The sequence below is a fragment of the Mustela nivalis genome (genome assembly GCF_964662115.1).
Source record: "Mustela nivalis genome assembly, chromosome: 7".
Taxonomy (NCBI): Eukaryota; Metazoa; Chordata; class Mammalia; order Carnivora; family Mustelidae; genus Mustela; species Mustela nivalis.
Genome location: NC_139026.1, coordinates 128,600,423 through 128,616,488, shown reverse-complemented (window position 1 = coordinate 128,616,488; position 16,066 = coordinate 128,600,423). Strand labels below are relative to the sequence as shown.

Sequence of the window (16,066 nt, the reverse complement as noted above, 5' to 3'; positions counted from 1 at the left end):
TGGCTTCAGGTAAGGTAAGAATAAATGGTCCACTATTTATTTGTATCCTTTATTTTTTATTTCTAAGTATGTTTGATGATCGCATCTACTTTTGATTCCTAAAAACAATTCTAGAAGGCTTCCATATTTGTCACTTCCTCTCAAGTGTCATGAGTTACAATCTGGTGGATTTTGTGCCACGGGAAGGGGGTACTAGGTAATTTTCGGAGACCTTTCATGATGAACCCATCCCCACACTACAGTGCCTTGCTTATATAGTCCCTGCAGCAATGTTTGTGTATTGATGCTCCCCCCAAATCTCTCCTACAGTTCTTGACCAGAAATGGGATCTTGACCCCTCGGTGGGCTAAACATTAGGTCTTCTTTGGAATAAGTAATGGAGACAAAAAGACAAAGATATAGTTTCTCCACAAGTCTAAAGCCATAATGGGTAACTAACACCCTGTTGTAGGCAGCACCATTTTTATAAAGATGTTGAGAGAGAATTACCAAACAAAGCAGTAAAAAGCAGCAGAGATGAGAGGCAGATGAAGAATACCACTGGGTCCAGCCCTTCCCATCCTCATTCCTGTTATCTTTGAGCTCATGAAATGTACATTTTTATGCTAAATTCTTTATTCTGATAAGGCTAGCTTGAGATGATTTCTTCTGCAGTCAGAGAGTCCTCACTAATATATTTGGTAGCAAGTAGCTAACAGAAAGGTCACAGAATGTATAATAAAATCTACGAAACAGATCTCTAAAAACAACTTCAAGAAGCTTATTGCTGTGCTTAGCATTGTTTGAGCATGCAGCGCTTCGGCCTGTGTTTTTGAAAAATAGTAATAATAACAGTTTCTCTTAAGTCACTGAAAGGCTTCTTATGCTACAGATCCTTTTTACAGAATCTAATGAAAAATCTCAAGGTTTATTTAGAAAGAGTAACAAATTTCCTGCTTATGTTAATTCCTGTATCCTTACATTTTGGTATTATTTTTGGTGTGAATCAAAAGACAAAAATTTGATGTGCAACATTTTTATTTAAATGTAATCTATAGACATAAGCAATGTTTTTGGTGATTCTCAGAAGCAATAATGTGAACAAAACATAGCTAGTCTTCAGTAGTCATGTAGTGGATACCAATTATGCATTCAGAGCTAGATACTGGGCACACGAGAAAAGGACTGGTTAATATGGAAACAGTTAAGTCATAATACAACATAATAGGCTGTAACTGTCTTCCTGAGGACAACATTCTGACAGCTCAGTGACTGAACCTGAAGGGAAACCAGGATGTTTTTGTTTGGCGTCAAAAATGTGTGGGTTTGTATAGCTCTGTCAGGCAGCGGGTGTGGAAAGCCATGTGTTTTGGGGGAATGGTGAGAATTTTTCCGAAGACTAGGGGGTAGAAGGGTAGGGATGGTGGAAAGTTAAACTTGGTGCAGTGGTCTTTGAACATTGCTATTTGAGTTTCCCTAAAATAATTTAGAAAAAAAGAAAAAAAAAACTCTCTCCTTTTATATTATTAACATCTAACATTTTTATTATGAGTTTAGTGGTTGCAAAGGATATAATTTCTGAAATATTTTATGCGAGTTCCTTAAAATTACTGAAATTGTCTGCCATGAAATCTAAATGACAAAGTCATTCCTGCTCTCTCCTCAACTCCGACTTAATGTTCAGAAAAAGACAATGTTCAGAAAAAGAAATGTTAAAATGTGTTCCATGACAATCATCTCGATTGATTTTCAAATTCTAAGTAGGAAAGGAGAGAGAGGGAAAAAAAGAAGTAACTTGACAATGGCTTCCTCTCCTACCTCTCCTTTTAGTACTTCTTCATCCAAGTATCTTGGTACATGAGTCCCTTTTGGGGGGCTGTATTCTCAGTTCATACCCCTGTTTGACTCCCTGGGGGGTTTGCCTTTGTCCTCCCCTGTTCATTTATTTTGATGAGACTGAAGATAAGTGTGAGGTGAAAGAAGAAATGGGAAAGGAGAAGCAGCAGGCCAGATGCACCTTTTTCAATCTGAAGAGTAGGTTAAATTTGAATGCCTTGTTGAAACTACTTTTGCTGTACACTTTTGAGAAGTCTCTGAGACCTAAGGTAAGCATCCTCTAGGCAGGAGACCTCTGCTAGAGAGAATGGGGGCAGCTCCAGTTTTGGCCTCTCTGGTTCCTCTGAGGGGCTCCTCTCCTCAGTCCCACAAATGAGAACTTCATCATCGTGGCCTCTGGGGCAGGATGTGTAGTGAGCAATTCAGGAGATCATTAACAGGACAGAATACAGTCTTGAGTGATTATTTGTGTTGGGCAATAATAGGGAATAAAACCTTTTGAGATTTTGGAACTTAAAAGAGAAGGTGCTAGAGAGAGGGAAGTGGACAGGGAGGTAAATCAGAGCGTCACAGGCAGAGATACTGTCTGGAACCTCAAGTGTTGGACCTTGCCTGCCTCTTCTAGGAACTGGAGACTAATATTTGGGTACCTGATTGAGTGAGCTATTTCAAGAAGGTAATTTAAAAACAACAAAATGCTTTTCTTCTTTTACAGTCATTTATTTCTACATTCTATTTTATTAATCATCCTTCCTTCTCGGTCCAGTTCACATAGGTTGGGCAAATTTCATAGCTGTATCATCACTTTTAATGATCAAAAGTTACTTTTTAATGATTAAAAGGTAATCCAACCCACTTGAAAGATGCCAATATCAGATTCTAACCTCAGTTTTCATCCTACTCCCTCCCCATTTCAGACTTGACATTTGACTGTAACTACTGCTTAGTAGTTACTTAGGGTAAGGAAGAAGATGAGGGTCATGCTCTGGCTTTGATACATTCCCACCCCTTTTCTTGAGGCTTAACTCTCTGGTGCAGACACTGAGAAGAGGGGGAAATGGGTGCCTGGAACATTCCTACTATCTAGTTAGCTCTCCTAGTACGGGGCCCCTCTTTCCACCCCCACTGTTTGTACAATGCGTTTGTGTAGTCCTGACTTTTCTGGTGGACTTCTCCTGTCACAGACTCCATGGTGATAGTATATGGAATTTGAGTGTATGTGTAAATCAGCTTCATTGGGCCCCTTCTATAATTAAATAAAAGAAAGGGGAAAAAAAGGCAGCTATGTCAGCTGTCATCTCGGTCTGGCCTCCAGTACCCTCTCCAGGAGAGGCATCACCTCACCTAAACTAGCAGCTGCCTGAACAGCCATACAACTCCAATTTGTCTCTGTTTTCTGTGCTTCTTCAGATTCACTGAAGAAGGAAGCTCTACATTTTCTTCCTTTCCTTTGGAGGATCATGCACAACCAGGATGCAGCTAAACCCCCACTGCCATCTCCTGTCTTCTTACTGTTCTTTGGTATATTATACCACAGATCTTTTAAGGCCAATGATGCAGAATATTCTCATGTCTATTTTCAGAACACTAAACCAAAAATTATCTTTGTCTGAAGCCATACATATGTCAAATAGTCCCAAGAACTTTTCTTTTTCTATATTTTGCTCTAATAAGCACCAGGAAGCAGATTTTGCAGATTTTTCACCTTTTTATCTGAACCTCACCAATCTGAACTGTTGATTCTCTTGGAGACCTCCCATTATTTGGTGTTGGGTGGTGCTGGTGGTAGCATATCCTTCCCCTTCTTTGTTGGAAAGAGGTAAAACTTCTTACCATAAATGCTACACTACCCTAAAGACAATGACTCCAAGAATACCTCTTCCTGTTTTCTTTTCAGTCTTTTCCTTAGGGTAGACCAGAGAGATGAAAGATTGGGTGATGACAGTATAAATGGTTCTGCTTCCATTACAAGCCTTAGTGGGTTGTATTTGATGATCCCAATTATTGGTAGTCTTCGACAGCTAGGAACCTCTTATTTGAGGAATGTAGCCAGTTTCCCTCAGTTTCTTGTTAATCTTCTGCTAGAGGAGTTATTGTCACCTAAGAACTCTGATGTGTTCAGATAGAGGGATATAAGCAGTTATGTCTAAGCTTTTCGTCTTTAAATAATGAAGTTACTCTATTTCTGGTACTTCAGAGGTGGGTTCCAGATATGGAAATGACAGATACTAATATCCTACATGTTGAAGTCTTTGTATCTAGAAAACGATTCTATGTAGAAATCTAGGAAATGGTTGAATGCATAGTATGGATGTGGAGATTAGAAGAGAATTTCAGTAAGGGAAAGATGTTCTGAAGCCATTAACATATAGACAACATTAAATCTTTGGAGATGAATGACAGCTCCCATGGTGAATATGTAGATGGGAAGGAAAGCAGATATAGAGGGAAAGTATAAAACTGAAGGACAGAAATGAGAGAGAAAAAGAAGTGGCTGTCAGGTTGTGGTGTAGTGCCAACAGCATTTGTTTAAGAGATTGCTCCATAGCCCCCATGGTACAGACGGTCGAACACATATCTGCAGGAGTGAAATTTAGGGTTCTTTTTGAATATCTCACTGGTTGTGTTAATATGACAACTTGTTCACATATTGTGATGATTAATTTTATGTGTCAATTTGGCTAGGCTATAATGCCCAAATGTTTACCCAACACTAGTCTAGATGTTGCCATGAAGGTATTTTTAGGTATGATTAACATTTACAATCAGCCAAGTTTAAGTAAAGATTCCTTCCATAATGTGGGTGGGCCTTTCAATCATTTAAAGGCTTTAACAGTAAGGACTGAGGTTTCCAGAGGAAGAAGGAATTCTGCCTCAGGGTTACAGTATAGAAGTACTACCTTATTTCTAGCCTGATACATTTGCCTGGTGGATTTTGGACTCAACCCAGCACCATCAACTCATTCCCCCGACCGCCCCCCCAACTGGTGCACTTTTCTTTATTTTTCTTTTTCTTTTTTTTTTTCCATTTTATTTTATTTTTTACAGTTTTTCACAATTGATTGTTTATGCACCACACCCATGCTCCATGCAATACGTGCCCTCCGTAATACCCACCACCAGGCTCACCCAAACCCCCACTCCTCTCCCCTCCCAAACCCTCAGTTTGTTTCTCAGAGTCCACAGTCTCTCATGGTTTGTCTCCCCCTTCGATTTCCCCCATCACACTTCTCCTCTCCATCTCCCAGTGTCCTCCATGTTATTCCTTATGCTCCACAAGTAAGTGAAACCATATAATAATTGACTCTCTCTGCTTGACTTATTTCACCCAGCATAATCTCTTCCAGTCCCATCCATGCTGATTCAAAAGCTGATTCATCCTTTCTGATGGAGGCATAATACCCCATTGTATATATGGACCATATATTATTTATCCATTCGTCCACTGAAGGGCATCTTGGTTCTTTCCACAGTTTGGCAACTATGGCCATTGCTGCTATAAACATTGGGGTACAGATGGCCCTTCTTTTCACTACATCTGTATCTTTGGGGTAAATACCCAGTAGCGCAATTGCAGGGTTATAGGGAAGCTCTATTTTTAATTTCTTAAGGAACCTCCACATTGTTTTCCCAAGTGGCTGCACCAACTTGCATTCCCACCAACAGTGTAAGAGGGTTCCCCTTTCTCCACATCCTCTCCAACACTTGTTTACTGTCTTGTTAATTTTGGCCATTCTAACTGGTGTAAGGTGGTATCTCAATGTGATTTGATTTGAATCTTCCTGATAATGATGATGAACATTTTTTCATGGGCCTGTTAGCCATTTGCATATTTTCTTTGGAGAAGTGTCTCTTCATGTCTTCTGCCCATTTTTTGATGTGATTGATGTGATTATCTGTTTTGTGTGTGTTGAGTCTGATGAGTTCTTTATATGTCATGGATACCAACCCTTTGTCTGTAGTGTCATTTGTGAATATCTTCTTCCATTCCATGGGTTGCCTCTTTGTTTTGTTGACTGTTTCCTTTACTGTGCGGAAGCTTTTGATCTTGATGAAGTCCCAAAAGTTCTTTTTTGCTTTTGTTTCCTTTGCCTTTGGAGACATATCTTGAAAGAAAGTTGCTGTGACCGATGTCAAAGAGGTTATTGCCTATGTTCTCCTCTAGGATTTTGATAGATTCCTGCCTCATGTTGAGGTCTTGTATCCATTTTGAGTTTATCTTTGTGTATGGTGTAAGAGAATGGTTGAGTTTCATTCTTCTACACGTAGCTGTCCAACTTTCCCAGCAGCATTTATTGAACAGACTTTTTTCCCATGTATATTTTTTGCTGCTTTGTCTAAGATTATTGGACCCTAGTGTTGAGGATCCATATCTGGGCTCTCTACTCTGTTCTACTGGTCTATGTGCCTGTTTTTGTGCTAGTACCATGTTGTCTTGCTGATCACTGCTTTGTAATAAAGCTTGAGATCAGGCAATGTGTGCCTGTTTTTGTGCTAGTACCATATTGTCTTGCTGATCACTGCTTTGTAATAAAGCTTGAAATCAGGCAACGTGATGCCCCCAGTTTTGTTTTTCTTTTTCAACATTTTCCTAGCAATGCAGGGTCTCTTCCAGGTCCATACAAATTTCAGGATTGTTTGTTCCAGCTCTTTGAAAAATGCCAGTGGAATTTTGGTCAGGATGGCATTGACAATATAGATGGCTCTAGGCAGTGTAGACATTTTAACAATGTTTATTCTTCCGATCCATGAGCATAGGATGGTCTTCCATCTTTTTGTGTCTTCTTCAATTTCTTTCATAAGTGTCCTGTAGTTCCTCAAGTACGGATCCTTTATCTCTTCAGTTAGGTTTATTCCCAGGTATCTTATGGTTCTTGGTGCTCTAGTAAATGGAATTGATTCTCTCATTTCCCTTTCTATATTTTCATTGTTAGTGTATAAGAAAGCAACCAATTTCTGTACATTGATTTTGTATCCTGCCACATTACTGAATTGTTGTATGAGTTCTAGTAGTATGGGGTTGAGTTTTTTGGGTTTTCATATATAGTATCATGTCATCTGTGAAGAGAGAAAGTTTGACTTCTTTGCCAATTTGAATACTTTTTATTTCTTTTGGTTGTCTGATTGCTGTTGATAGGACTTCTAGTACTATGTTGAACAATAGTGGTGAGAATGGACATTCTTGTCGTGTCTCTGATCTCAAAGGGAAGGCTGTCAGCTTTTCCCCATTGAGGATGATATTCGCTGTGGGTTTTTCATAGATAGATTTTATGAAGTTGAGGATTGTTCCCTCTATCCCTATACTTTGGATCATTTTAATCAGGAAAGGATGCTGTATCTTGTCAAATGCTTTTTCTGCATCAATTGAGAGGATCATATGTTTCTTCTCCCTTCTCTTACTGATTTGTTCTATCACATTGATTGATTTGGGAATGTTGTACCACCTCTGCATTCCCTGGATAAATTCCACCTGGTCATGGTGGATAATCTTTCTAATGTTTTGTTGGATCCTATGAGCTAGGTCCTTGTTGAGAATCTTAGGATACATATTCATCAGGGATATTGGTCTGAAATTCTCCTTTTTGGTGGGGTCTTTGCCTGGTTTGGGGATCAGGGTAATACTGGCTTCATAAAAAGAGTCTGGAAGTTTTCCTTCTGTTTCTACTTTTTGAAAGAGCTTCGGGAGTATAGGTATTATTTCTTCTTTGAATGTTTGATAGAATTCTCCAGGGAATCTGTCAGGTCCTGGGCTGAGGTTTTTGATCACTGTCTCAATCTCCCAGTACCATCAATTCTTGCTTGAATTTCCAACTTAGCATCCTGCCCTACAAGTTTCATGCTTGCCAGCCCCCACAATTATATGAGCCAATTCTTTAAATCTCTATTTCAGTATACTAATACTTTAAATTACTATAATTAAAATGATTTCATTAATATTATGTATCATTTGCATAATTATATAAGCATGATGTAATATAATAATACATATTTGTAGAAATATGTTTAAGATATCTTCTATCAAGATTAATATATTTATATAATTTGTCAATATTCTATATTATATGTGTTAATATAGTAAGATATTTTAAGATATATACCCATAAATACACACACACACACACACACACAGAAATAATAGAATATCTATCTGATCATTTCTGTTTCTCTAGAGAATCCTAATACATGTGTGCATTCTAGCACAAAATTGTTATTTCACTTAGCAAGTGCATATATCTTTCTCACTAGATTACAAACTCCTTTAAGTCCACACTGATTCTCATTCATGTTTGTATCCACATTGTCTGGTATATTTAAAGCACATAAAAATAATTAATGAATTAATAGATGAGTAAGATCTTCTTGATATTAATAAGATTGAAGATGTCATTTTTTTTTCTCCTGATGAACACCGTAGGTCTATAATAATTGTCTTAATTTATATACCAAGATTGGTGTCTGCTAATTACCATGATTGAGGGCTGGAGTTCTGAGAAGAATTCATTACGTATACAAAAAACTACCACCAAGGAAAATGCAGTTATCCAGTATTCTGTGACACATTGGTATTGGTGGAGATCTAAGTCTTTGATCACACATTCTGGCATGCAAGAGATGATGCATTTCTTTAATTCCTTTAAATGTCATTAAATCTTAGTCTGAGCCCTTATCTTGCTCAGTTCATGGAAAAGTCAAGAATTTTCATTCCTGGGGTGACGTATATTCCATATGGGTGATAGGAAGGTGGATATTGGGCAGGAAGCTCCCAGGATCCTGAATGGCAATGTAGATTGTAAGCTCTTCTTACTTTTTGTTATGTTTGGTTTGGTTTTTAATTCAAATATGAAAAATATAAACTATTATATTAAGTTTCAGGTATATAATAAAATGATTCAAAAAATTCTACACATTTCTCAAACCATTAGTTTGTTCTCTGTATATGAGTTTTATTTTTTGGTCTTTTTGCTTTGTTTTCTTTTTTTTCAATGAAATTCCACATATGAGTGAAATCATATATCACTTACATCACTCAGCATTATACCTGCTATATCTATCCCTGTTGTTGCAGATGCTAAGACTTAATTCTTCCTAATGGCTGAGAAATATCCCACTGTATGTATGTGTACATATATCTCACATTTTTTTTTTAAATTTTGTTTAGAGAAAGAGAGTAAGAAAGAATGTGAACAGGGGGAGAGGGAGAAGGAGACAGAGAGCATCCCAAGCAGACTCTAAACTGAGTGCAGAGCCCGATTGGTAACTTAATCTCACAATCCAGAGCTTACGACCTGAGCTGAATCAAGGGTCATATGCTTAACTGATAGAACTACCCAGGTGCCTATATACCACATTCATCTATGATGGAAACTTGAGTTGCTTCCATAATTTGGTTATTGTAAATAATGCTTCAATAAACATCAAAATATGTATATTTTTTCAAATTAGTACTTCTCTTTCCTTTGGGTAACTGCTCACTAGTGGAAATGCTATTTTTAATGTTTAAGGAACCCCCATACTGTTTTCTATAGTAGTTGTACCAATTTGCCTTACCACCTATAGTGTGAGGGTTCCTCATTATCTACGTCCTCGTGAACACTTCTTATTTCTTGTCATTTTTTATCTTAGGCATTCTGATAGGTGTGAGGTGCTGTTTCATTGTGGTTTTGATATGCATTTCCCTAATGATTAGTTGACGTTTACCATCTTTTCATGTGTCTGTTGGCCATCTGGATATCTCCTTTGGGAAAAATGTCATGACCTGACATTAAGGTCAGATCCTCTGCCCATTTTTAGCCAGGTTGTTGTTTGGATGTTGAGTTATTTGCGTTCTTGATATCTTTTGGATGTTAACTCTTTATCAGATGTATTATTTGCAAATATCTTCTCCCATTCAGCGGGTTACCTTAATGTTTTTTCAGTTGTTCCCTTTGCAGTGCAAAAGCCTTTTTTAATGATACAATCCCGGTAGTTGAATTTTGCTTTTGTTTCCCTTGCCTGAGGAGACCGATCTAGAAGAATGTGTCAGAAATAACACAGCCTATGTTTTCCTGCAGAGTTGATGGCTTCAGGTCTCACACTTAGATCTCCAATCCATTTGCGTTTATTTTTTTGTATGGCATAAGAAAGTGGTCACGGTTCATTCTTTTGCATGTAACAGCCCAGTTTTCCCAGCACCGTTTATTGAAGAGACTCAATTGCATATTCTTGTCTCCTTTGTTATAGATTAACTGACCATATAAGCATGGTTTATTTTGAGGCTCGTTAATCTGTTCTATTGATCTATGTGCCAGTAGCATACTGTCATGATTACTACAGCTTTGTAGTATAGTTTGAAATCTGGGGTTGTGACACATCCAGTTTTCTTCTTTTTCAAGATGACTGTGGCTGTTTGGTGTCTTTTGTGATATCATATAAAATTTTAGGATTATTCTAGTTCTGTTAAAAATGCTGTTGGTATTTTGAAAGTGATTGCTTTAAATCTGTAGATTACTTTGGTAGTATGGACAATATAACACTGTCCTCTCAATTCATGAGCATGTGTTATCATTCCATTTGTTTCTGTCATCTTTAATTTCCTTCTTGAATTTGTTAAGAGTTTTCAGAGTAAAGTTCTTTCACCTTGGTTAAGTTCATTCTTGGTAGTTCATTATTTTTGGTGCGATTGTAAATAGGATTATTTTCTTAATTTCTCTTTCTGCTACTTCATTATTAGTGTATAGAAATGCAGTAGATTTCTATGTTAATTTTGTATCCTGTGAATTTACTGAATTCATTTATCAGTTTTAGTAGTTTTGTGGTGGAATATTTATGGTTTTCTACAGAGTATCTGGCATCTGCAAATAGTGAACGTTTTACTTGTTTCTTATGAATTTAGCTGCCTTTTATTTCTTTTCTTGTCTGATTGCTGTGGCCTATCATAGCAATCAGACAAATCCCGGTACTTTGAATAAAACTGATGAGAGTGGACATCCTTGTTTTATTCCTGGTCTGAGAGACAAACTCTCAGTTTTTCACCACAGAGTATGATGTTAGCCGTGTTTTTGTTTTGTTTTGTTTTCATATATGGCCTATATCATGTTGAGGTATGTCCCCTCTAAAACCATTTTACTGAGAGGTTTTTAATCATGAATAGATGCCATCCTTTCTCAGATGATTTTTCTGCATTTATGGAGATGATGATATGATGTTTATCCTTTCTCTTGTTAATGTAATAGATCACACTGATTTGTAAATATTGAACCACTGTTATCTCTGAAATAAATCCCACTGGATCATGGTGAATGATTTTTTTAATGTATCAATGGATTTTATTTGCTAATATTTGTTGAGGATTTTTACAACTATGTTCATTAGAGAGATTGGCCTTGTTTGCTTTTTTTCCTAGTGTCTTTATCTAGTCTTGGTATAAGGGTAATGATGGCCTTGTCCAGTGAATTTCGGAGTCTTTCCTTCATCTTATATATTTTTGGAATAGTTTGAGAAGAGTAGGTATTAACTCTTCTTTAAATATTTGATAGAATTCATATTCCAAGCCATCTGGTCCTGGACTTGTATTTGTTGGGAGTTTTTTGATTACTGATTCAGTTTCATTGATGGCATTTATGCCATCAGTCTAACAAGAGAAAGGATAAAAGCCATATGATCATCTCCATAAATGCAGAAAAATCATCAGATAAAGTATGGCATCCATTCATGATAAAAAAAGAAACTCAATTCAAATTGTGTATCTCTTGCTGATTCAGATTTGAAGGTTATATGTTCCTAAGAATTTATCCATTTTTTTCTAGGTTGTCCAATTTGTTAGCATATAATTTTTCAAAATCTCTATTATTGCTGTATTTCTGTGGTTTCAGTGGGTATTTCTCCTCTTCATTTCTGATTTTATGTATTTGAGTCCTCTCTCCTTGGATGAATCTGGCTCAAGGTATATCGGTTTTGTTGATATTAAAAAAAAAAAAAATAGTACCTGGTTTCATTGATCTGTTCTCTTGTGGGTTTTTTTTTTCTTTCATTCTCTGTTTCATTTATTTACACTCTAATATTTATTATTTTGTTCCTTCTACTGGTTTGGGGCTTTGTTTTTCTTTTTCTTGCTCCTTTAGGTGTAAGGTTAGGTTGCTTATTTGAGATTTTTCTTCCTAAGGTGGACCTATATTGCTATAAACCTCCCTTTTAGAACAGCTTTTGCTGTCTCCCAAAGATTTTTGGACCCATTTGCTGTTTAGTAGTGTGTCATTTAGCTTCCATGTATTTGTGTTCTTTCCAGATTTTTTTCTTGTGATTGATTTACACATTTTGTGGTCAGAGAAGATGCATGATATAATTTCATTTCTTTTGAATTTGCTGAGACTTGATTTATGGCCTAATAATCTGTTCTGGAGAATGTCCCATGTGCCCTTGAAAACAATGTGTATTCTATTGTTTTTGAATGGGGTTCTCTGAATATATCTATTGGATCCATCTAGTCCAATTTGCCTTCCAAAGCCACTCTTCCCTTACTGATTTTCTGTCTGGATGATTTATCCATTGATATTAGTAAGGTGTTAAAAGTCCCCTACTATTATTATATTAATGTCAGCTTAATCCTTAATATCACTTAATAGTTTTTTTTTTATGTATTAGGTGCTTCCATGATGGGTGTGTAAATATTTACAATTGTTATATTCTCTTGTTGGATTGTTTCCTTTATCATTGGGTACTGTCCTCACCTCTTGTTACAGTCTTTAAGATTTATTTAATCTTATTTGTTTCATTTGCATGGTAAATGTTTTTCCACCCTTTGCTTTCAATTTGTATATGTCTTTAGGTGTGAAGTGAGTCTCTTGTAGGCAGCATATACCTAGGTCTTGGTCTTTTATTGCAGTTACAGCATAAAAGGTGTAACTAAGGGGTGCCTGAGTGGCTCAGTGGCTTCAGCCTCTGCCTTCGGCTCAGGTAATGATCTCAGGGTCCTGTGGTCGAGCCCCGCATCGCATCAGGCTCTCTGCTTAGCAGGGAGTCTGCTCCCCCACCCCCCTTTGCCTGCCTCTCTGCCTATTTGTGATCTCTGTCAAATAAATAAATAAAATCTTAAAAAAAAAAGTGTAACTAAACACTGGAGTTTTTAGTTCATTTACATTCAGAGTAATTAGCAATGGGTATGTACTTATTAACATTTTGTTACTTGTTTTATGGTTGTTTGGATAGTTCTAACCTGTATCTTGTTTTTCTTGCTCTCTTCCCTTGTGATTTGCTGACTTTTAGTGATCTACTTGAATTCCTTTCTCTTTATGTTTTGCATATCTGTTATAGGTTTTTGATTTGTGGTTGTCATTGGGTTGATGTATAATATCCTATGCATATAGAAATCTACAGTAGTTGAAGGTTGCTGAAGTTGGAACCCATTCTAAAAGCACAAAATCTTACCCCTCCATGTTTTATGCATATGATATCATATTTTGCATCTTTTATTTTTAATTCCTTGACTGTTTATTGATATAATTGATTTTACTGCTTTTGTGTTTTAACCTCTGTACTTGTGTTATATTTGATTAGTATGTTCGCTTTTTGTTTATTTTAAAGTTTATTTATCTCTACACCCAACTTAGGGCTTGAACTCATAACTTAGAGATCAAAAGTTGTGTGTTCTTCTGAGCAAGTTATTTGCTCCAAATCTGATACTTTTTATTATGTTTGTATTTGCTTATGAAAATTTTCTCTTTTCAAATTTATCTTCCATTTTTACATTTTCTTTCCAATCAGACTCGATTCTAACATTTCTTGTATGACTGGTTTAGTGGAGATAAACACATTTATCCAAATTCACTGTTTATGCACCATACCCTGTACTCCATTCCCATACAGTGAAGAGCATTTTTAACATTTGTTTGTCCGGGAACTCTTTAACAGTCCTGTGTTATAAATCATAGCCTTGTTGGATAGAGTAATCTTGGTTGTAGATCTTTTTTTTCCCTTCAGCATTTTGAATGGATCATGCCCTTCTCTTCTGGTTTGCAGAGTTTCTGCTAAAACAGTAGCTAAGAGGCTTTATGATGGGGTACCTGTCTTCTGTTCTCTTGTTGCTTTTGAAGTCTTCTTTTTATCATTACTTTTTTCCATTTTAATTATTATATGGCTTGGTGTGAACCTCCTTAGGTTGATTTTGGGGCTCTCTCAGCCCCTTGCATCTAGATTTCTGTTTCCTTCTCCAGATAAGGGAAAATTTTAGCTATTTTTTTCTTTAAATCAATTTTATGCTCCTTTTCTTTCTCTTTTGGATCCCTATAATGTGAGTGTTATTACACTTGATGTTGTTGCTGAGTTTGTTTAACCTATTAACCTGTTGTTTAACCTATTCTCAATTTCTATTACTCTTTTCTTTCTGCTCTTCAGCTGTTTATTTTCCATTATTCTGTTCTCCAGGTCATTCATGTGTTCTTCTACTTCCTCTAATCTACTGTTTATTTCATCTAGTGTATTTTTAATTTCAGTTATTGAGGTCTTCATTTTTGGGTCTTTTTTATGTTTTTTATCTCTTTGTTAAAAGTCTCACTGAGATCCTCCATTCTTTTTTCTAGTCCAGTAAGTTCTTTACGATCATTACTTTGAATTCTATTAGGCATATTGCTTATCTCCTTTTCCTTTAGCTTTTTGCTGTGATTTTGTCCTCTTGTCTCATTTGTGATCTCTTCTTATGTCCCTTCATTTTGTTTAAGTCTCTGTGTTTATTACTCTATAGTAGGAAAATCAGTTATGTCTTCTGATTTAAAATTAGTGGCCTTACAAAGAAGAGGTCCTGTGGTGCCTTTTAGAGCACTGCTCCCTGTTCACCAGAGCCAGTCACAACAGAGGCGTTTCCTTTATGTATTGCATGCATCCTGTTGTGGCTGAGCCTTGTTTGCCCTCTGTCCAGTTGGCTACAGTGGCCCCCTTTCTCTGTTCTGGGTAAGGTATGATCCTTATGCTGTTGAAGGGCCAATCCGTGGTTACCTTGGGCTTTGAGTTGGTTCAGACCAAATGCCTACCATCAGCCCATTTGCTGGGGCTGTGGTAGCATCGAATTGTAGGACACTTTTCCTGCATCATTTCCTGAGAGGTTTTCATTGGTGAGTGGGGTCTTCACTGAGACCAAATATCTGCCTCCAGTCTGTTGGGGTTGCAGTGGCCCTGAACTACAGGGTTTTTTCCTTGTGCTGTTCCCCATGAGGTTTTTGTTGGTGGATGATGTTGGCAGTCGTTTCAGATGTCTATCCCTAGTCCCCTGATGGGGCTGCAGTGGAACTGGTGTGTATGGTTATCTTCCCCTCTCCCCAGCTCCCCAGGGCAGGAGTCACTTGGGAGTGGTGCTTTGAACTATTGTAGTTGATTGCAGGATGATACTTGTCAGAAGCTGCTATGGAGGGATTCTTCCCCAGTGGAGCAAGTTGGATGGGATAGGTCTGCAGTAGAATGCAGGGCGTGTGGTGTTAGCAGGGTAGGTGAAGAATGTCACTAGTTCCTAGCAGGGCTACTTGTAGAATGAGTTTTGACAGTCACTGCTTTGGAATGACTCCTGCCCAACTGGGTGGGTATGATGGGGCCAGATCCATAGGAGAATGTGGGGTAGGGTATACAGTGTTAGCAAGCTAGATAATGAGTGTTCATGCTCATTCTTGAAGGTGTCTGGTTGTCTAAGCTGCCAGGGGGTAGAAATGTCACCTGCCAGTTCTTATGTTTTTTGGATAAGTCTCCTAAAAATCCTTGCCCTTGCAGCATGCATTCTGAGATTAGTAAAGAAATCTACTTCATGCATGCCCCAAGTAATTTTCAGATTGCTGCTGCTTTGCTATATTTTGGCTGGGTTGTTTGTTATGTTCTGTCTTTAAGGATGGCAACTCAGTTTCCTATTGCCTTCTAGCTCTTCCAAAGTAAAGCCTACTGATTTTTAAAGTACCCAGTTTTAAGCTCTTCTAGTTTATTTAAAAACTCCAAAAGTTAAGCCCTGCTCATTTTTGGAGTAAAATATTAGGGGGACTGGTCTCTCCAGTGCAGTTTAATCTTGTGGGAGTTTGGTTCTTGACTGTTGTGCCTCCCACCATTTGTGGTGTCGCTGATGCTCTAGAATTAACTGTACAGAGCCTGTTCTGCCAGTCTTTGAGTCTTTTTCTGGGTTAGTTGCACTGATGTGACTGTTATCTAGGAGGGGAGAAGGTGAGCTTCGGATCCTCCTACTCCACTATCCTCTTGGGCTCTCTCCCTCTAGTAATTGGGGTCTTCTTAGTTTTGCATGAATTCT

The 16,066-nt window shown here is 37.4% G+C and overlaps 1 protein-coding gene across 1 annotated transcript in view; it reads right to left on the bottom strand.

Annotated features, from left to right (window-relative positions):
• MALRD1 (MAM and LDL receptor class A domain containing 1) overlaps positions 1-16,066 on the bottom strand; it is a gene marked incomplete at its 5' end in the record, with an annotated part of 779,396 nt that overhangs the window by 23,070 nt on the left and 740,260 nt on the right. The window lies entirely within an intron of this gene.